The sequence below is a fragment of the Lotus japonicus genome, chromosome 2 (assembly GCF_012489685.1).
Source record: "Lotus japonicus ecotype B-129 chromosome 2, LjGifu_v1.2".
NCBI lineage: Eukaryota > Viridiplantae > Streptophyta > Magnoliopsida > Fabales > Fabaceae > Lotus > Lotus japonicus.
The window spans coordinates 18,398,877-18,420,649 of record NC_080042.1 but is presented as its reverse complement, the minus strand read 5'-3'; the positions used below and the strand labels follow the sequence as shown (position 1 = coordinate 18,420,649).

Genomic DNA, 21,773 nt, shown 5'->3' with positions numbered 1-21,773 from the left:
CGACAAAAGACACTTCTTCACATCAACATAGTAACTCATGATGATCTCCGGATCATCCGACTCATCTCAATCCGATGGTCACAACTGCTCAACGAGCACAGAGTATCACACACTCGGAAACTCCCGGTTTCCCGGACTTATCCCCAGGATAGCCCAACAATTAGGCATGTCAAGTCGATCCAACCCCTCGGGTTGAACATACGGACTTGCACACGCAACTCCCACAATTCGGCAAGTCGAGTCGATCCAACCCATCGGGATGAACATACGGACTCGCACACGCAACAAATGACAACGCCAAGTCGGTTCACTCAAAAGAGTCGAACATACGGACATTGCGCGTGTCCAATGACTATCGCCGAATCGATCCAATCCATCGGATTGAACATACGGATCCGCGCGAGTCGAAAGGTTATCGCTGAATCGATCCAATCCCTCGGATTGAACATACGGATTCACGCGAGTCTGAGTGACTACCGCCGAATCGATCCAATCCATCGGATTGAATATACGGATTAGCGCGTGTCGAAAAGTTATCGCTGAATCGATCCAATCCCTCGGATTGAACATACGGATTCACGCGAGTCTGAGTGACTACCGCCGAATCGATCCAATCCATCGGATTGAATATACGGATTCGCGCGTGTCGAAAAGTTGTCGCTGAATCGATCCAATCCCTCGGATTGAACATACGGATTCACGCGAGGTAAAATGGCGATCGCTGAATCGATCCAATCCCTCTGATTGAACATACGGACTCACGCGTGCCTGAGTGACTACCGCCGAATCGATCCAATCCATCGGATTGAATATACGGATTCGCGCGTGTCGAAAAGTTGTCACTGAATCGATCCAATCCCTCGGATTGAACATACGGATTCACGCGAGGTAAAATGGCGATCGCTGAATCGATCCAATCCCTCTGATTGAACATACGGACTCACGCGTGCCTGAGTGACTACCGCCGAATCGATCCAATCCATCGGATTGAATATACGGATTCGCGCGTGTCAACAATTATTGCCGAATCGGCCCAACCCGTCGGGTTTGGACATACGGATTCGCGCCGCAAAGTCGAAGATACCACCCAACAACATCGCTGCTCCAACAGCACCACCACAATAGCTGCTCCAACAGCACAACAACAAACGCTGCTCCAACAGCACCACAACATCTACTTACTCGAAGCCCCTCAACTTTCTCAATGCTGGGATCCGACGACACTTCTCGTTTTTCCAAAACTATGATTTGCATCCAAAGCTTCCTTCCGAGATTATTACCATTACTTAAAGATTTAGAGGTTGTTTAATGTCTTATGAGTTTTCTTTACAAAATAATTATCCTTTTAGTCTTATCGCGAATCCTATAAGTTCTCGGGATCTCCTAATCCCCAAATGACTCCAGAGAATGTCTCGATCCGTTCAACACCACAACAAGGCCCGAATCTCATTCGTCCTTTCAAGCTTTCTCAAAACTCTCAAAATAAAATCGGCATGTCCTGCCCGCTTTTCTCACCGTTCAGAAAACTCAGATTATAGTGCAAAAGCAGAATTAAATCATCATAATCAATCAACATGTCATATGTCAATATCTTAAGCAATAACCACATAGCACCTAGCATATAAGGCATGCACCACACATCCTAAATTACCCAATTAGCACTTAGCATGTCATTCACTCATCAAAAACATTCAGTAGATGCATCATCTACATTGTCAGCCGAAGCCTCAGAAAACATTTTCCAATCACACACAATTCCAGTGCATAAACAGTAAACAATGTCGAAACATCGACCCTAAGCATTAACTAGAGATTCAGTGAGAAGCCCTCACCTGCAGATTCTCCAGGATTATCTTCTAACTCTTCCTCACAAGCAAAGCGTTGCTCCTCAGGAAATTCCTCAAAAGTTCCTTCAAAGCAAAGTCACATAAATACTATCAGAATCTATCGAGAACTAAGCTATCGATACTTACTAAGGTTACACGAAGTAATCTATACTCTAAGGTACGATAATCTAGCGCGAAAGACAAGTTTTCGGAAAAGGAAATTTTCCTCCTCCCCCTTAATAGGGCTCGGCCACTTTAGGTAATTATGGGGCTCGATTTTTCTTCGATCAAACTTGGTTCCTATGCTTTCATAAGCCGTAACTAAGGGTATTCTGAACTCGGAAAAATTATCGGATCGAAAACTGTCGCAGGGGTATTTTGGTCATGATTTTTAACTTAGAAATTTCAAAACTGAAATCCCAAAAACCAAATTTTGCAGGGACGTTACTAACGACGCTTATGACAACTAATCCTACTAACACTAAGCTAAGGCGATAGTTTTTAGCCTAAAGGTTGAAGCTTTACCTCAAAAACTCAAAAAATGGGTATTTAAGGCTAAAATTGATTCCGGCGGAATTCCGGCGACATAACGGAAAATCTAATCCGGCAGAAGTGATCTTGGGCACATATAGAAGAGGTTTAGAATCAGAAATGAAAGATTCAGGATAGTTTTGCAAAAACTCATAAACTATCCGCTCAGAAAACTCTACCGAAAAGCTATGGAAAAAGCGATCAGAGGTAAGGATTAGCGACTATACCTCGAAACCTTGAAGCAGCAACTGATTAATCAACGATCAAGCAAGGATTGAACAAAATCTCTTCTCCTCCTCTCCTTAGCAAACTCGCGGCCTCCTTGGGAAGAAATGGGTAAGATATTTGTTTTTTCCTCATTTCTTGGCTATATATAGAAAATGGTAATTCGCGGGAAAATGAAAGTTTCGCGAATCTGATTTTTCCGGCGTCATTCTTCATGAATTCTAAGATATGTTTTGGCGAAAGAATTCCAAAACTAAAATGAGGTCTCCTTGTATTTTTGGCAACTAATGCATAGTCGGTATAAAACTATTTTACCCGATAAGTTGCTTTTTGCATCGAATGTCGGAATAGAAAACTTCCTTCGGAAGAAAGATTGAAATCATCAAGAGAAATGGGTGTACGCGTGTAGAATATTCATTTGAAGCTCTGAATAGATAAAGTCTTCATTGTCGAGAAATTCTAGGGTTTTGAAATACCAGGGTTTCGGTTTCGGCAAACTTCCGATGATTGGAATCGGACGTTCGTAGATCCTAGAGTTTCGCCTCGAAACGATTATGATATATGGAAAAAGAGAAGTTCTAACATTTCTCTGAAGATTTTTGGAATTAACTTCCGTCGTGCCTAAAAGTGAAAATTAGCTATATACTAGGGTTTCTGACCTAGGTTTAAGCGTAAAACGTTCGTGCTATAACTTTTATCGATCATAATGCAATCCTTGAACTTTTCCTGAACTTTCTCCTTCATAAATATATTTCATTTAATAAACTTTCGTTCAGGTTTCCCTTCACATTACATCAATCCTAATCGTAAATGGAAATCTCTTCCACTTATTCTAAGCTTAAAATCTTGGGTCTTACATAGACGATACAGAACTTATATGTATATATACAACCTATATATATATACCCCTTTATTCATCACATGTTGCTTGTATTATCTATTATATTCCGTGAGTTGACCCTAGCGCCTTGGCTTTGTGTGTATGGTTGTGTTTGGGCGGTCGGCCTGCTGCTAGACGTCCAACAGCTGATTCAAGATGGTTCGTCGTTCGGGGAGGATCCTGAGCACAATGACTACTACTGAGCCTTCGACGTGGACCCAGACTTCATGCATGATCGGATGAGGGTCGATGTTAGGAGTGTATTATATGGGGGGATTGTTTTCACAGCTCTGATTGTCATTTCCCGTTTGGGGCTAACTTATCTTCTTGAAAACTGTATTCATAAAACTCATGGCTCTGACCATGGGATGCACTTATTCGCCTGCGGGCACTATCTCCAATTACTTTATGATCATTATCTTTGGGTTGAGTCTTCATTATGTTAAGTCTTCTCTTTGAAAAGAAAACGAAAAAAATATTTACGCATTTTCCGCACTATTGATTTAAAGTCACTAAAGTGGCACCACCGAAAGAGGGTGTTACACCTTTGCTTTCTTACAAGCATTCATTGTAAACCCAAAACCCTCAAACAATTAGTTTGTTTTCCTTAAGGGACCAAGGTTGGTCAGATCCTTGAGAAGACTAAGAGTGTGAATCTTAGTGTTTGCTAGTTCATTGTATTGTTAGTCACTGAGCAGGTTGCTAGTGCAGTTGTAACAAACATTGAATAGTGGATTGCCTTCATTCTAAGAAGGAAGAGATCACCTTCACGGGTGGACTAGACTAGCTTGAACGATTTTCAAGTGAACCAGGGTAAAATCCTTGTGTGCTTCTCTTCATCTCCTATCTTTGCACTTTGTGTTGTTTGTTCGAGAGATTTGTCTAAATCTCAAGTGGGAAAAGTTTTTAGTTGAAAACGCTATTCAAACCCCCCTTTCTATCGTTTTTCATACCTTCAAAATTCATCTTCAGATTCTTGAAAATAAACTTAAATTTATCTTGAGCTAAAGGTTTAGTGAAGATATCTGCCCACTGATGATCAGTATCCACAAACTTCAAAAGTAAGACACCCTTCTGGACATAGTCTATGATGAAGTGATACTTTACTTCTATATGTTTGGCACTTGAGTGTGAATAGAATTCTTGCTTAGTGATATAGCAGCAGTGTTGTCACAAAAGATAGGAATGTTGTTCTCGAGCATTTGATAGTCCTCCAGCTGATGCTTCATCTAGAGCATCTAAGTACTACATATGGCTGCTGAGACATATTCTGCCTCTGCAGTTGATAATGAAATTGTAGATTGCCTTTTGCTTGCCCAAGAGCCTAAGTTACTTCCCAGAAATTGACAATTTCCATAAGTGCTCTTTCTTTCAGTTCTATCTCCAGCATATTCTACATCACAATAACCTGAGAGCTTGTACTCTGATCTCTTTTCATACATCAAGCCTAGGTTAGTAGTTCATTTCAGATATTTCAAGATTCTCTTAACAGCAGTTAAGTGAGTTTCCCTAGGATCTGATTGGAAACGAGCACATAAATGAACGCTATAGAGAATGTCAGGTCTAGAAGTAGTTGATAAAGAAGAGATCCTGTAAGACCCTAGACTTACTTATGTAATGCTTAAGTGATAGATTGAATAAAATAAGACTTTTGGCTAAGTTTGAGTTTTGACAGAAGTGCTCTTGGGCACGTAGGGAAGATGTTTAGACAGAGAAATCAAGCAATTTGGACAATTTTACAAAAAGCTCCAAACTTTGTGCTCAGAAAAACATAGAAAAAGTCGACAGATCTGACGATCAGAAGCGAGGGATAGTAACTATACCTCGATGTCTTCGATTAGCAACGAACGGCGAAACGATCGGGCAAGAAACGACGAAAATCTTCTTCTCCTCTCCTCCTCCTCAAGCTCTCGGCCTCTCTCTCTCAAAGGTGGGAATTTTTTTGTTTTTTTTTTTCATTTTCCACCTATTAATAGGATTTGGAAAATGCGGAAAAATGATTATTTCGCGATTCCGATTTTTCCTACTGATTCCAACGTATTTTAGACACGATATTCTTCCCGCCGAATCTTCTAATTCTTCGAAGAAATATCAGTATGATTTTTGGTTTTCGAGGCTTGTTTTTAATGCTTACTGGCATTAAAAATGCACTTTATGCACTTTATGATATTGACCTCGGATGCAGAAACTTCCTTCTGAAGAAAGATTGGAAACATCAAGAGAAATGGGTGCACGCGTGTGGAATCTTCGTTTGAAGCTCCGAATAGAAAAAGTCTTCATCGTCCGTAGATTTTAGGGTTTCTGAACTATCAGGGATTCCGTTTCGGCAAACTTCCGAGAATTGGAATTTGACGTTCGTACATTCCAGGGTTTCGCCTCGAAATACTTGTTTATAGACGAATAAGAGAAATTCTAACATTTCTCTGAAGATTTTTGGAATTAGTTTCCATCGCGTCCTAAAGTGTAAATTAGCTATTTACTAGTGTCTTTGACCTAGGCTTAGGCGAATATTAGTCGTGCTATAACTCTTATCGGTTTTGATACAATCCTTGAACTTTTCCTGAACCTTCTCCTTCATAAATTCATTTCATCCAATAAACTCTTGTTCAGGTTTCCCTTCACGATACATCGAACTTATTCGTTAATAAGGAATTTCACTAATTTATTCTAAGCTTAAAATCTTGGGTCTCACAAGTTTTGATTTGATGGTTGTTGCAATCTGTTACTTCAGCCTATGCTAACCCTAGTGCCTATGTTGCTGCTGCTGAAGCATATAAAAGGATGAAGACCTACAACAAGAAGACCACCGAAGCTAATTGAGAGAGATAAAGGGTTTTAGGGTTGTTCGTTGTTCTTTGTCCTTGTTTACTTGTGAACAAACTTTGCTCACTGATTCTATAAAGCAAAGTTGTGTTATGTGTTCTTTGATTCTAAAACTCTGATTGTTGATTGTTTGTTACCAATCACTGTGGCAGTGATTGAGAGAAAGTGAGAGCTAGGGGCTCTCATACTTAGGTTGAGATACTAAGTAGAAATACATTGGGTAGTTTAGGAAGTGAACTATGAACTGTGGTGTTCATGAGTGTCTGTCATTCCTGAATCTTGAGATAGTGGATTTCCTTTCTTTGGGTGCAAACCCTCCAGACATAGGTGAAGTTTCACTAAACTGGGTTACCTATCCTTTGTGTTCTTCTTTATTATTTTGCTGGTTTTGTTACTGTTAGTCAGTTTTCGAACCCTTTGTCCCAGGATCGCGTAGAACATTTGTCCTGTGTGAGAACCAGAATTACAATTGGTATCAGAGCAGGCACCCTATTTTGTTTGGGTGAGCTCCAGGGAATATATTATGTTCTCAAGGACAACATTATGGATGGAAGAAGATCAATCTATATGCCACCAATTTTGGATGGTACAAATATGTTCAGGCTAATCAACACATGTACTGTGGCTAAGGAAGCATGGGAGATTCTCAAGACTGCCCATGAAGGAACTTCAAGAGTTCGTATGTCAAAGCTTCAGCTTCTTACAACTCAGTTTGAAACTATGAAGATGAATGAGGATAAATCCATATATGAGTTCCACATGCCTATAAAGGATCTAGCCAACTCTTCTTTTGCCCTAGGGGAACCCATGTCTGAAGAAAAGTTAGCAAGAAAGATTCTCAGGTCTCTCCCCAAGAGGTTTGACATGAAGGTAACTACCATTGAAGAAGCCCAAGACATTAGTAACATCAAGGTTGATGAACTCATTGGTTCCTTGCAAACCTTTGAGATGTCTCTTAATGGTAGGTCTGAGTAGAAGGCGTAGTGTATAACTTTTGTATCCAAGACTGAAGAAGATGAAGATCAAAGGGAGGAGGATACTGATGCAAGTATTGCAGAGGATATATCATTTCTTGACAAAGCGTTGAAGATTTTAGGCAGAACGTCAAATACAAATGTCCTGGACAATGTGAAGAATACTAAATTTCAACTGAAGGGCAAACATGAGAATGATACAACCAAGGCTATTCATGTAAAGGCTCTCATTGGAAAGTACTATTCTGATACTGAGTCAAGTGATGGTGATGAGGTTATCTCAAATGAAGAACTAGTTGAAGCCTACAAATTGTTACTGGCTAAGTGGAAGGAATCATGTATGTATGGTGAGAAAATGAGAAAAGAAGTCAAGGATTTGGTTGCTGAGAAGGAGCAACTTCAGAGTAATAACTCCAGCTTGCAAGAAGAAGTAAAGACCATCAGCAAGTTGCGTGAGGAGAATGAGAAACTTCATATCACAAATGCAGGAGGAGGTAACATTACTGAACTCAAAGCTTGAAGGTATGAAAAAGTCTATTTGTATGATGAATAATAGTACTAATGTGTTAGAGGAGATTCTGGAAGTTGGGAAAACAGTTGGAGATATGGAAGGGATAGGATTCAGCTACCACAATGCAAATAAGTCTGTTTCATCTGAAAAGAAAACTAAGCAACCAATGTCAGACCCAATGTTGCATCATTCTGTACGACATGAGTACCCTCAGTTCAGAAAATCCAAGAAATCTACTTGGAGATGTCATCACTGTGGAAAACTTGGTCATATAAGGCCCTACTGTTAGAAGCTATATGGATATCCTCAGTCTCATGATGAACCAAGGACTAATCCACAGGTAGCTCCACCAAGGAAAGAGTGGAAACCTAAAGAAGGAGTTAGAGTCAAGTTCTTCAGCGAGGAAGAGATGTCTCCACAACCATCTAGGGTGAATAGATCATATTCAAAGGATGTTGCTCTTCTTAAACCTCAGAGTTCTAGTGTAGATGTTATGAAGGAGTGGAGGAAGAAATTTGTTGATGCAAGTTCTCTTGAAGTCTCAAATGCACCAGCAACTGTTCATGCAAGCATAGGTGAATCTGTAAGTGCAGATCCTAATGCTATTGTGCCTAATGTGATTCATAAGATATCAGTTGAATCTGTTTCTGTTCCCAATGTTGAACCCCATGTTGAGACATTAGTTGAGACTACTTCAGATGTGAATATGGGACCCTCTGCTGGAAATCCAAACCCCATTGTTGACACATCTGAACTTGATTTCCAAATCCATCAATCTACCTTGGGTTCCGGACCATCTACCAGTTGTAAGAAGTCAGTTATGGAAAATGTTCATGAATTGTTGTCATTCTAGTGATGGTTTGTTTATGGTGAGCACCCTTTGCCAAATTTGTGTTAAAAAAGGGGAGTAGTATTTGGTGATTTTGAAGACTATGTTCCTTGTTTCTGCTAGTATTAGCTTTGGTCTGTAATAAATTGAAGACTCTTTCAAGATAATGCAAGTAACTGGTTGTCTAGTACTCCAAGCTGCTACTGTTTTATATTCAAGTTGGTACTGGTTTAGTGGTTTGCATTTGTTGGTTAGTTAGTGTGTTTTTGCTGCTATTTTCTTTGTTCCAACTATGCCTTTAGGAGTTTACTTGTTGTTGGTATGGATGCATCATTTGAGGGGGAGTTCTGCTGCTACGGGGAAGCTTTGGTTCTCTATGTTTACCCTCTCTGATCTGTGAGTTGTTTTAGACAAAATTTGACAAAGGGGGAGATTGTTGTTACATGTTGTCTTGCATTTGGTCAAAACAACCGATTGTCGAAGCAGATGTCGTGGCATCTGATGCCGGGACATCTGATTCTGCGAAGCTAGGGCATCAGTCCTCAACTTAAGTTTTAGTTGTGGGCCCTTGAAGATCTTATGAAGATATGTTTTTATAAGTTACTTGAGGTTCAAGTAGCTGTACCAGAAGGGTTTTAATTGTGGGTTGTTATTTGTTGAAACAATCTTTGATAAAAGATTTGTTTCTATCTTTACTTGGAAAAAACGCAACAAGATCTTTGGAGATTCAGTTTTGATTTGATGGTTGTTGCAATCTGTTACTTCAGCCCATGCTAACCCTAGTGCCTATGTTGCAGCTGCTGAAGCATATAAAAGGATGAAGACCTAAAACAAGAAGACCATCGAAGCTAATTGAGAGAGATAAAGGGTTTTAGGGTTGTTCGTTGTTCTTTGTCCTTGTTTACTTGTGAACAAACTTTGCTCACTGATTCTATAAAGCAAAGTTGTGTTATGTGTTCTTTGATTCTAAAACTCTGATTGTTGATTGTTTGTTACTAATCACTGTGGCAGCTATTGAGAGAAAGTGAGAGCTAGGGGCTCTCATACTTAGGTTGAGATACTAAGTAGAAATACACTGGGTAGATTAGGAAGTGAACTATGAACTGTGGTGTTCATGAGTGTCTGTAATTCCTGAATCTTGAGATAGTGGATTTCCTTTCTTTGGGTGCAAACCCTCCAGACGTAGGTGAAGTTTCACCGAACTGGGTTACCAATCCTCTGTGTTCTTCTTTATTATTTTGCTGGTTTTTTTACTGTTAGTCAGTTGTCGAACCGGTTGTCCCAACATCGCGTAGAATATTTGTCCTGTGCGAGAACCAGAATTACATCATCCTTTTTCCTTGAGACAATCCTGCTCTTCTTCTGGAAAGTCTTCTGATCTTTTGTTGACATCTTTTCTTTTAATCAACTTTCTAATGTTTGTTGTCTTGTCTTCTTTTCTGCTTTGCTCAGAATCTTCCCGTTGAAGAATCGTATCTCTTGTTGTAGCAGTTTCTTCTGTTGAGACGATCTTCAACTTTCTTCTTGATCTTCCTTATCATCATTGAGTCAGACTGTCTTTGCAAGATATAACATTGCAGATATAACTTTTTCTCTTTGCAATCGGACCTTCTGATTAGAGCAGGTGACTAATTACTTAGACTGTCCTTGTTTGTCCCGAATTCCAATGCATATGAAATTCCAGATGAAACAAGTAGATCATAAGTTCTTAGTTCTTTTGACTATGATTGTTTGTCCTAAAGTTCAACTCATATCAAGTTCCAAGACGTAACAAGTAAATCGCATTTCAGTAGCTCTTGAAAAGTAAACAACAAGGATTCTATAATTATTTCAAAATTGCTTAGTTTGTGTAAATTCGTAATTATTTCATAATTGCTTAGTTTTTGGAACTATGAATTGATTTTCTCTTAGTTAATTAATTCTTGCGAAGTAGGGAATCAATAAGAAGGAACTATTATGTTGAACCAATGATTGAGTTGTGATATACTAAACCAAAGGGATTTGTCCGTTTGAATCTACTCTGTTAATCTGCTTTTAATTCTATGCTTACTGCAGGAAAATCACAACCCTTTCGTGTGCGTGCGGCTTAAGTGTTGAAGCTTTGCTTGAGTGGTAATCCTTGGGAAACGACCTAGGAGTCATTTCCTAGTACTACAGTTTTGTTTTCTTAAATAATTATTTGCATCGGTTACGACCTCGATCAAATTGCCTGATGCAAATAATTATTTAAGAAAATAAAACTGTAGTAATGGGAAGTGACTCCTAGGTCGTTTCCCAAGGATTATTGGTTGCGGTAGCATTAAATTAAAAGCAGACTAACATAGTGGATTCAAACGAACAAATCCCTTTGGTTCAGTATACCGCAACTCAATGTGGTTCAACATAATAGTTCCTTCTTATTGATTCTCTAATTCATGATAATTAATTAACTAAGCGAAAATCAATTCACCGTTCTAAAAACTAAGCGTTTATGAAACAGTTATGAATTTACACAAACTAAGCGATCATACATCAACACTTATTTCTAAAACGACAGAATTAAGCAAACCATAGATTCAGAAATAGAGACGAAGAAAATTAATAACGAAAGAATTTTTCATTAAAATCAATACCTCAAGAGTGCGATATACTTCCAAAGAGATTTAATCCAGGAAGTTAGCATTTCATGGACGGAATAACAAAAGCAGTGAAAGTAATATAGAATATAGGGAATAGAAGGGCAAACCCTAACAGAGCCCTAATGATAAACTGAAATTCAAAATTATATTGCAAAGCAAAAGTTGTCTCAAGTTGTTTCAGCACAAATCTTTTTATAGGGCTGGAATCATATTCTAAATAAAAATCAAATCCTAAAGATAAAATCCGAAAATAACAAACGAAAATAAATCCTGAGAATATAATCTCGAAAATAAAATTTTAAAATATAATAAAAAATACAATCTTCAATTCGACACAAATAAAATCTTCATTCCGCAATGCCCAAAACACCTTTGATGCAAAATATGACCTGAAAATAGTAATATACCTAATTAGACTAAATAATAAAAACCCATGCCAAACAAAGTGAATTAAGCACAAAGAATCATCAATAATGGAAAATTAAGATTATCAATAGTGGGTAAAATATTGTTCATCAGTATCAACGCATTATTATACCATTAACTTGTTTTAGTTTTTTATTAAAAAAAAAACTTGTTTTAGTTTTATTTGAAGAGTATGTTTTTTTTTTTAAAGGATTTGAAGAGTATGTTTACAATAGAAACAACTGTTTCATTTGTATGTATGCCTTGGATGAAAATTAAGAAGATGAATTTCAAATTAAGTGGACGAGAAAATCTAGTTTAATTGGTTTTTTGTTAGTCAAATCTAGTTTTGGTCAAAATCTTGTCCTATAGTTTTATTGGTTAATTAAGTTTTTATCTCTTGAAAATTACCATAATTTAGTTTTATTTTCTTGACGAAGAGTAAATCCAGCTTTTCCAGTATTTCTTATGTGAGCACAAACTCAGCAAGGAGTTGTAACAACAAAAAAAAAACTCAGAAAGGAGTAATTCTTAGGTGACATATATACAGGTTGGCCTGCTCATAGCAACCACAAACAAGACGGGTTAGACTGGCCCGGCAAAAAGAGTGGGCTAGAAATACTGTCTCGCCCCACCAAAGGGCGCTGGCAGGCCATTATAAATGAAAAAAAAATCCAAACATCATTGGCACGAAAACTCTGGAATTATTGTTGCGTAATGGAAACATTAGATAGAAAGAGGCCAAATTGCCATCTTTTTAGGTGCAGCATATTTATTTCAACATGAACAAGTTACTCTAAGAAACATTCATATCTTTTTGCAGCAATATGGATAATCTTCTAGGAAGATAAGCCAATACTATTCACAATAGAAAAAGGTAGAAACTAAAGCCCTGCAATATTAAATTTGTGAGTGGATTGAAAAGTCTAGAAACGATAACAATGTAACCACCGTTTTTACATGGATTCTATACCTAGCAAGATTTGTCAAGTATTTATTGGTTATATGATGTATTTATGGACTTTAAAATATTTGTAATTAAACCAGTTAGCCTTTATTACAACTCATCCCAAAGTTGGTACATTAGCGCAACCGCTCCCACAGCTATTTCAGGTTCTAAACGTCAATTACCATGCATGGAATGTGAAATAAAAGAGGTGTAAACCAAATTAGGCATAAGATAACTACGGACTTTGTGTGTTTGTGTCATGACTCGTGAGTGAGAATGATCAACAGAACAAGTAAGAAAAGACAAGTGACTGAGAAAAGTGAGTGTGTGTGTTGGTATAGACACTGCTGGCTGCTGCAGCCAAGTTAGAATAGTGGGGAAAAAGAAATTTCCAGCCCAACAAACAAATGTTTCCAGACCAGCTGTGTGAAAAAATAACAACAAAGAACTCTGCAGGCCAGCCCATCCCAGCCGCATATCCCCAGCCCAACCCGCCTAAAACGTTGGCAGGGCAGGCTGAGCCCATATTGCCACCCTTAGGCGAGAACAAACCCAACATCTCTTATTTAGACACACATGCTAAAAAAATATTACAAGACAACAAAATATAAAATAAAAAAAAGAAACAGAGGTCACTTTAAATTCCTAGATGCTCGTAACATTGCTCACCACTTTATGCCTTTATCATCGCTGTCAATCCTCTTCGTTCCTTATGACACCATCTGGAAAACTCTGCATCGTTGCAAGTACCGAAAAGGTGTAGATGGATGAGAATTTGTAGCAGTGAGAGCTCAAGGAGATCGAGCTTGGGTTTTGAGCCATAAATATTGCATTTGCAGCATCATAAGCCAAGATAGTCTCATGGGAGATCGCGAATGCTCACGGATTTCAGCAACTCATTTCCCCCAAGTTCTTTGTCTCATACCTTTGTAGGTGCAACTTGCATTTTTCAGAATCTGATTTACCAGTCATGCAACCCTTTCTAGAGTTAGCTTGTGCAAGCCTCTTTAGTAGGCCTGCATAGACCAGCTCTAGAAAGGGAAGCATGAAGGGCAAATAAGACTCTAAAATTGCAAGTTGCAACTAAAAAGGTGTGTGATTGAGAACTTGGAGAAATGAATTGCTAAAATCCGTGAAACCAATTGTGGGTTGTGGCTATTATCGGGTAACATTTGGAACCGCTCATGAGGCTGCCTTGGCTTATGATGCTATATCTCATAAGCTTTATGGTTCAGAAACCAAGCTCACACTCTCAGAGCTCTCTCTGCAAATTCTCATCAAGCTCCACTGGCTATTGCAACAAATTTGTGTTTGCAGATGAAGCGGTGAGCAACGTAAAGAACGTAAAGGTTTGGCAGCCATGATAAGGTGGTGAGCAATCCTACAAGCTTATAGGAATAGAAAGTGACATATGTTTAACTTTTTTTAATTATTTATACTTTGGTGACTTGTAATTTGTTTAGTTGGTGTGCCTAAATTTGAAGTGTTGTGTTTGTGCTCACCCAATAATTACTCCTAGAGTATTCTAAGATATTATAACCACGCATGAAGACAATAATGTTGAAATAAAACCAAATTTTGTTTCCCTACAAACTGCTTGATACATGATAAAACATTCCTAGTTACATGTGCAGCAACTAAGGAGCATACGAAACACCATATATACTAATCTTTTATACAGAGTAGGAGTCATCATTGAGCTCTAGAGTGCATCTAAGAATGGTGCAGGTGCAAATAAAAAGCAGATCTACAACTATTTTTCTTAACAATTAAAGAGGAAACAATTTGTACCTTAAGATGAAAGGCCTTCTCCTCACCAAAGAACTCAACCTGTTGCAAACAAGATGCAGGAAGACATTAATAATCTACATAAATTTAAGCACAAATTCAAGTTAAGATTTATCTTTTAAACAAAAGGTGCCAACCCATTCAACTTTATTCACCTTATGCCATATGATGTGAAAGATATGACAAAGCAAAGGTGAGAAATTATAATAATGAATTTGTGTGATCCTAAAGCTTGCTACAATATCCTCAACCCCTGGTAATCTTTTCTAGGAACACACCTCTGTTAATATTTAATTAGCATGTTTCGGAAGAATAACACATGATACATTCCAAATATTGCCCACCATCATCCTTATCATGACTTTAATATGTTTAACACATCAAATCCTGTAATAGTTATTTATTAAATGTTCTATAGTCTAGGTTTAGCAAATACCAAAGACAATAGAAATGCCCACATCAAAGTCACCAAAACATTTTCAGATACGTTTAATCTCATTTATAAGTTTAAATTATTAATGTGTAGAAAGTAGTTGAAGCACTTTTATTTCCATTGAAGAAACTTACAAGGCAAAGATAGCATCATCATTCAACTTACAATAAGCTCCAGTAATATAAAACTTGTCAAATAGTACTGCAACTAATATTCATAATATTATAAAGTTCAAACAAATCTCATATTACCTATTCAGTCAACACTTTAATGATCATATAAAATTTGGCTCCTCCTTCATGGTGTTACCATTGCTATCTACGGATACTTTCATTTGACTAAAATCACCTGCAGAAGATTCAATTTCATTTTCCATAAACCTACTTGGAATGCAGGTACCTCTGCCAACAAATCCAAGACTGCTAGGACATGCTTGATCAAGTGAAGCACCAGATTTAACACCATAGGGAACTTGTCTATCAGTAACAGGCAGAAGTTCAGGGATTGGTTTCGCAGCACCAAATGTGAAAGTTGAGTTTTGAAGCGGCGGAATATTGCTATGGGTGGAGCCTATTGAACAAGAACCATAATTAATTATGGCATCACCACTAGTAAATTGAGATGTACTCAATGATTTATTTGATTTTTGTGACAATGAACCATAACCAATTATGGCATTCCTGCCAAAACTGCAACCCTGGTTGACAGTAGCAAGATTATTCACCACCTTCAAAGTGTCAGAAGCTTGAGAGTGAACTACCACACGAGATGGTTGAACATTGATTGATCGACTTTGATCCTGTATCAGAGGTGAGGGCTGTTGCGGGTGCTGCTGCTGTTGTTGGTGCCGCAATATATTCACCAGCATGTCATTATTCTGATCGCCCAACCTTCCAACGCTACTATTTGGTCCCACATAATTAATTGTATTGGATGATTGCGATGCAACATATCTTGAAGATGTGCCATCAAAAGTAACGATGGGCTGAGGGAAATTCTTGGCAATGTTGGAAGGGCATTTTTCAAGAGGCTGACCATGTGCCAAACCATGATGAACATGAGAATGTATTGGACCCTGTCTTGATGCTTCGAGAAGGGTAATCTGTCCCACCGTAGGTATTATGTTAGTAATGGGGTGACCTAAAAACTCAGCTTGAATGGCTGTAAGTGTTTCAGGGGGAACATGGCCAGAAGCAGCCAAAGCTTGTATGTCAAATCTTCCAGATGCACTCAACTTGGATTCTATAGTCCCAGGAACTGTATTTAGCATTCCAATCTGTTGCTGTGCCACTTCACTTAATCGCCTCAAATAAATTCTAAATTTCTGCCAATGGAAATTGCAGTTCAGAATGGAAATATTAGTTAAAAATACAAAACAAAGCTCATTTATCTATAATTTGGTGCCTCAGTTTGTAAAAACTATCAAAAAACATATAATATTCCAAATCCAATAACTAATTCTACTTTCTGGTTAGTTATTAGCAAAATTGATTTGGGTCTTAAATCCTACCACTTGACATTCATAAACTCACATGTATGGACATTTATCACAGAAAAATGGATAATATTCATTTGCATATATATTTTCCCTTCTTAGCTAATCAAGTAATTACATCTGCTTTCAGAAAGAGCAGAAAAAAGATACAAAACTGACAAGTTCTTTATGACACTTCTGCATATGCCATTCTTGGTCTCCCTTAATCTTAGTTTTTTTATTTTATTCCAGGGAATTCTCGTAACTATGTTTGTACATTCATAGCAAATTTAAAATTCCATTTTCAAGTCAAATCAACCATTGCATTAACTTTCAATAATGATTTCTCTGGCTTTTTTTTACATAATCCACTCAAGACAATCATCTCAGCTTGACACATCATCCAACACGTCTAACCTAAAATTTCATACCCAAAACAGTAAGAAATGATGGATGTAGCACAGTTAAACCTCTTCGGAAGTAGATTTAATAATGTTGTCTTAAATAAGATAAACACTGAGTTTTGAAAAAAAGAAACTAAAAACCTCTTTTATGACATGCGACCTCGTCAATCAATAGCCCTTCCTAACATGGAATAACAAAAGAGAGCATTGTACGTTTGAGTTTCATTGATGCCCAAAAACCATTAATTTTTTTATAAAAAAATTTGAACTTGTAGACACCTCTTTGCCTCTACGAATTAGCCATAAACACTCCTATCCTTGCTAAATCAACAATGTTAAGAAAGACTAATCATAAAAATAAACAGAAGGTAAATCGTGGGCCAATACATAATAAAACTTACATAAAAAATAGTATATATAAAAGTAAAGAAGAAAGATAGGGTAACTGGTGAGATCAGTTGCATATCCATTGATAGTAACTAAAAAACTGAAAATGGATCTCACGGAAAAAGGTAAAGAATCACTTCAACTTTTGGAATGAAAACAAACCTGCAAATGGCTTGCAACATTTTCCCTTGTTAAGTCAGGGTCATTCATCAACTCTAGAATTCTCTTTGGCACAGCCCCTGAAATACAAGTACAAGAAACAATTGATCTCCTAAATGGAAATTCATGCTTAAAAATAGTAAAAAAAAAATATATATATACGAGTTAGATTGTGCTTTTATGCTTATTGAAATCCAAAGTAGTCATAAAAGGCAAAATCAAAAGAAATGGAAAGAAAAAATAAGTGGAGAGTCATACTGTCAAGCCCAAGTTGAATCACAGCACTGACAAACTTTTCATGCAGATCTACTGACCACACTACACGGGGCTTCTTAGATGATGGGTCATCAATCTCCAATTCAATTGAAGAAGTATGTTTAGCATCACCAGAATTTGCATGTTCTTTATTTCATTGTATATTTTCCTAACGACATGCTGCCATATATTCCTCAGTTCTTCCAGACGTACTGGCTTAATTAAATAATCACAAGCCCCATGTCTAATTCCCTTCATGACAGCACATGTTCTACCATCAACAGACATCACTGCAGCATCCATAAAAAAACCAACTTTCAATGTTAAGGACTACAAGTAAAGTAATACTATTAAAAAGAGAAACCGTGCTTACTAATAACAGGAAGATCCATCTCCAACCCAACATGTTCAAGAAGTTTATATCCATCCATGTCTGGCATGTGAACATCACTCAGTACCACATCAAAATCATCTTTCCTCTCTCGCAGAAGATTCAAAGCAACAGTGGCATCAGAGCATGCGGTAACTGGAAGACAAAATTACAATGAGAGTTAAGAAGAAATGATATTCAAATTTACAAGACTCGAAAACCAGCTGCCACCCATGTCATATACAAATAGAGTAAAGTGAAATTTGTTCAGCTTCTTACAAAATGACATGTAACAAAACCAAACCCTTTTTTCACATTCATTATGCAACATTGAACACATCAAAAATGAACACACACACATAAACCACAGTAGGTCGAGCCTTGAAGGCCAGAAAATTTGCAAGTCCTACATTCAAGCAAAAAAAGTATAAAAGGCACAAATCATATGGGTATAAGAATTGTTAATGCAAGAATATCATGCAAATCTTCCTAGGATTTCCTGCTTTCAATTAAAGGGAGAAAATGCTCAATTGTTGTTGACATTAGCACAATAGCCGTTCTCAAATCCATATCAAATTAGGTATACCCAAATAGGTGCCCCTGCAGAATTCACGTCTCTGCCGCAAGGCATAAATTTTAACAGGCACACAAAAATCTAAAATTTCCAAGTGCAACACCATGTGATCTATATAAACAACGACAAAACAGTCACAAACAACACGAAGCATCAATTCAATCATAAAAATCAAACATGCAAAATTGACGAATTTCATCGAAGAAATCAAGAGAACAAAGTCAGTAGTCAAACTAACCGCGATAATTGCAACTAATAGACATTTTCTCAATAATCTTCAAGGTGGTGGTATCATCGTCGACGACGAGAACTCTGAGACCCACCGGGAACTCCGGGGCGGAAGTAACCTCATATGAGCCGCCGGAGCTGGTGCCGGAGTGCACTCGTTTCTGCAACGGTGTAGCCATGGTTGCTGTTGTGAGGCAACGACGTCGTTTCGAGAAACAGTGGAGAATTTGGAGTGGGGCACTGAGTATAACTGAAGAATTGAGGTGAAAGGGAGGTGGCGAAGATCTTTGTTGCTGTAAGAGGGGGGAACAACAGCTGGAGAAGTTTGGCTGAGCAGGGAGGGGGGCTGAAGAGATTTTAAAATATAACTTGATTGATTTTGATTTCAATGTATGACAAACACTCTTATATAGAGATAGATTTCTCAATATCTATCTCTATATATAAGCAAATAACTTGAAATATATTCATCAGTATTAATTAGTTATTAATATCTTTCAAAAAAAATTAATTAGTTATTAATTATTAATTTTATTACTCATTATTACTTTTGTACTTAACAAATTTAGTCAACCATTCAGGAAAATGTTCAATAAATTTTATTATTATATTCATTATATTACTTATTTATATTAAAATTTTTAGTACATGTATATAAATGTAAAGTTGACTTGAACCAGCATTAATAATAATATTAATTGGTTATTAATTTTCATTTCATTTAATAATTATATTAACTAATATTAAGGAAAATTAACTTAATCTAATAAAAGTTATAATTATTTATAGTATCAATTCTTATTTATATTATAATTAATATAATATTTTAAGTATGAATAAGTCAATAAAAAAAGTATGAATAATTACAGTTGACTTGAACTATACATTAATCACAATATTAATTAGTTATTGAATGTGCGAAAAACACTAGAAAGGGGGTGTTTTAATAGAGTTTTTAAACAAAAGTTTTCCCCTTTTTAAGTTTTGACAAACTTAAAGATAAGAACTAGGTGCTAAAGAATATGAAGTAGAGCACACAAGTATTTTATCCTGGTTCACTTGAGATAAAAGCTCAAGTTAATCCAGTCCACCCGTGAAGGTGATTTTTTCCTTCTTCTGATGAAGGCAATTCACTAAAATCAATGAATGTTACAACTACACTTGCAACCTGAAAAGTGACTAACAATACACTAATTTTGTCATGAAGGTTCAGAGGCTCTGGAAGTTACATATTTGCCCTCCAACGGTAGCATTCCATGCAACGGAAACTACCCTAATCCTTGGAGTATAAATAGAGGCTTAAGTTGGAAGAAGACGCTAAGAAACTTTGTGCAAGCTCAAGCAACCATTCAATATTCTCTTAGAAATCTTTCTTCAATCGTTCTTATTGTGTTTACCTTTTGTAAGACCCAAGTTTTTAAGCTTAGAATAAGTGGAAGAGATTTCCATTTACGATTAGGCTTGACGTATCGTGAAGGAAAAACCTGAACAAGAGTTTATCGAATGGAATAAACATATGAAGGAGAAAGTTCAGGAAAAGTCTAAGGATTGTATCCGAATCGATAAAAGGTATAGCACGATCGATTCGCTTAAACCTAGGACAAGAACCTTAGGAAAAGACTATGTTCCACCCTTGGAACACTGTAGGAATAAGTTCCAAAAATCTTCAGAGAAATGTTAGAATTTCTCTTAATCCTTATATGACCATCGTTTCGAGGCGAAACTATAGGATCTACGAACGTCGATTCCAATCATCGGAAGTTTGCCAAACTGAAACCCTGGTATTTCAAAACCCTAGAATCAACCGACAATGAAGACTTTTCTATTCAGAGCTTCAAATGAGATTCCACACGCGTACACCCATTTCTCTTGATGTTTCCTATCTTTCTTCAGAAGGAAGTTTTCTCTTCCGACATTCAATGCAAAAAGTAACTTATCGGGTAAAATAGTTTTACACCGACTTTGCATTAGTCACCTAAAATACAAGGAAACCTCTTTTGAGTTTTGGTATTATGTCGCCAAAACCTATCTTAGAATTCACGGAGAATGAAACTGGAAAAATCGGAATCACGAAACTTTCATTTTCCCGCGTTTTTCCAACCTCTATATATAGCATTAAACACAAGCCTCGAAAACCAAAAATCATACCGATATTTCTTTGAAGAATTAGAAGATTCGGCGGGAGAATATCGTGTCTAAAGTACGATAGAATCAGTAGGAAAGAATCGGAATCACTCTCATATTTTATCTTAACTCTATGAGCTAAATCCTCCGATATCTAAACAAATCTGTACCGGTTTACAAAATATCTTCTCAAAAATATCTTTACAATAAATATCTTTGATAAATATCTATTCATCCTTATCCTATCTTTGATAAATATCTATTCATCCTTATCCTATCTTTGATAAATATCTATTCATTCTATCCGGATCATATTTCGAGCATGACATTGCATTGGCATACCATGCATTTAACTATATTCTTGATATATTGCTTATCGAGTTTTTCAAGATAACTTATTGAATTGTTGAGATATTGAATATTGAATTGTTATTAGAAATCTGATAACATGTTATGTATATACCTTAGGGTAGACGATACAGAACTTATATGTATATATACAACCTATATATATATATACCCCTTTATTCATCACATGTTGCTTGTATTATCTATTATATTCCGTGAGTTGACCCTAGCGCCTTGGCTTTGTGTGTTATGGTTGTGTTTGGGCGGTTGGCCTGCTGCCAGACGTCCAACAACTGATTCAAGATGGTTCGTCGTTCGGGGAGGATCCTGAGCACAATGACTACTACTGAGCCTTCGACGTGGACCCAGACTTCATGCATGATCGGATGAGGGTCGATGTTAGGAGTGTATTATATGGGGGATTGTTTTCACAGCTCTGATTGTCATTTCCCGTTTGGGGCTAACTTATCTTCTTGAAAACTGTATTCATAAAACTCATGGCTCTGACCAGGGATGCACTTATTCGCCTGCGGGCACTATCTCCAATTACTTTATGATCATTATCTTTGGGTTGAGTCTTCATTATGTTAAGTCTTCTCTTTGAAAAGAAAACGAAAAAAATATTTACGCATTTTCCGCACTATTGATTTAAAGTCAC

At 37.1% G+C, this 21,773-nt stretch overlaps 1 pseudogene; it reads right to left on the bottom strand.

The window, feature by feature from the left end:
• Window positions 1–15,066: 15,066 nt before the first annotated feature.
• On the bottom strand, window positions 15,067–18,916 carry LOC130736169 (two-component response regulator ORR21-like; annotated as a pseudogene).
• Window positions 18,917–21,773: the final 2,857 nt, after the last annotated feature.